The 1,946-nt window shown below is 34.1% G+C and overlaps 1 long non-coding RNA gene across 1 annotated transcript; it reads right to left on the bottom strand.

The window, feature by feature from the left end:
- Positions 1-296: 296 nt before the first annotated feature.
- LOC145792768 (uncharacterized) lies at positions 297-1,742 on the bottom strand. Its single transcript, XR_014332631.1, has 2 exons — positions 1,611-1,742; positions 297-1,050 (listed from the first exon to the last, which is right to left on the bottom strand). It is a non-coding gene; the product is annotated as an uncharacterized LOC145792768 (long non-coding RNA).
- Positions 1,743-1,946: the final 204 nt, after the last annotated feature.

Below are 1,946 nucleotides of genomic sequence, written 5' to 3' on the forward strand. Positions count from 1 at the left end.
TGTCCGCACAAATGTGACGAGTTGCTCCAGTGTCAACCCACCACTCTTTGGGATTTCCAACCAAGTTAGCCTCAGACACCACAGCAGAGAGGTTGATGTCATTCACTCCGTCAGAGATGTAATCCAATTCTGTTACATTGGCCTGATTGGTGGTCTTCTTACTTGTACTTCCATGATCCTTCTTAGGGTGGCGGCAGTCAGAAGCTCGATGTCTAGTTTTGCCACAGTTATAGCATTTTCCTTTGAACTTCTTGCTACTATCGCCTTATTTAGGACCATCTCCAGTAAACTTTCTCTTTTTGTTATGTGGTTTATGAACTTGTTCTACCACATTAGCCTTGGACTCAATGGGATTTTTCCCATTCCTCTTTTCAGCCTTTCGGTTATCTTCTTCAATTCTTAATCTTACAATCAATTCATCCATAGTCATCTCTTTGCGTTTATGTTTTAAATAATTTTTGAAATCTTTCCAAGCCGGTGGTAACTTTTCCACTAAAGCAGCGACTTGGAATGATTCGCTAAGAGACATACCTTCTGAATGAATATCATGCAAAATTATTTGAAAACTTTGAACTTGAGAAATTACCGTTTGGGAGTCTACCATTACAAAGTCCAGAAATTTACCGACGACAAATTTCTTCGTGCCGGCATCTTCTGTCTTGTATTTTTTCTCCAAAGAATCCCACAATTCTTTTGCTGTTTTCAGAGGACTGTATACATTATACAGCATATTGTCAAGGCCATTTAGGATGTAGTTTCTGCACAGGAAATCTGAATGTTTCCAAGCATCTACAGCGGCAACAACTTGCCGATCACTTTCACCCTCTTTAAGTGCTGGAGCCTCTTCATGGAGAAACCGGGCCAAATTAAGAGTCGTAAGATAGAACAGCATCTTCTGCTGCCATCTCTTAAACTCGGTACCGTTAAATTTTTTCGGTTTTTCTCCATGATTGATTGGTACATGAACATGGTTCTGGATAGGGACCGATGTAGGTGTAACAATAGGAGTACCACTGCCAGATGCAGTTTCAGTTGTAGTAGCCATAATCTCTGATTATAAAAATCAGAAAAAATTAAAACACAAATTAATTTTCTAGTTACTAAAACCAGAAAATAAATTATAATAACAAAATAATTTTATTTTCCTTGTTACTAAAACTAGAAAAATAAAATATCACAAGAATTTTCTGTAATACCAAATAATATTCTGCAATTGTTAATGACACCAGTATATTACTACTAGTTGTCAAAGAAAAGAGACAGTATATTATTACTATCTGTCAAATAGCATAAATCACTATTTGTTTTTCCAACCAGAATATTACTTTGAAAACACAGAAAATTTAATACAATGAAGATACCAAAATAGATTCTGTCTTAAGATTGTAGGACAATCTTCACTGTATTTAATTAAGTTAAATTCTGTTGTGTACAAAACAACAACAAGAATATAAAGAAATAAAGATAATGAGAGAATTTGTTTGATTACAAAAATCAAACTCGAAATAATAAATAAATAAATAAAACCACAAATTTTATTTTGTTACAAAAACAAAAATAAAATCAGATTAAATAAACAAATAAAAACAGAATAAAATTAAACAACTTACTTGGTTAATTTATTTGAATAACTTTTCTGATCAAGTCCAGTGTTTAACACTGTGTCCTTAAGACAGATTCGTCCTCTCCACGGTGCTTTCAGAATTTGGACGTCTATCTCCCATGATAAAATGATCTTATCAACGAATAAAAGCAGCACTATAATTTAATCGTTCGTCGAACACAAAAAGTGTTTACACTCTTTCTTTCAGAAATAAAATGCAGCAAAATGCAGAGATTTAAAGCAGAGGATGGAGTACGAAAATTGGAGTGAAATCCAAATGGGAGGCTAGTCTATTTATAGATGTAAAGGTGGCTCTTGGTTTTGAATTGAACAGGTATGAAAC

This window comes from Camellia sinensis, chromosome 6 (genome assembly GCF_055761805.1).
Source record: "Camellia sinensis isolate YWXY chromosome 6, ASM5576180v1, whole genome shotgun sequence".
Classification (NCBI taxonomy): domain Eukaryota; kingdom Viridiplantae; phylum Streptophyta; class Magnoliopsida; order Ericales; family Theaceae; genus Camellia; species Camellia sinensis.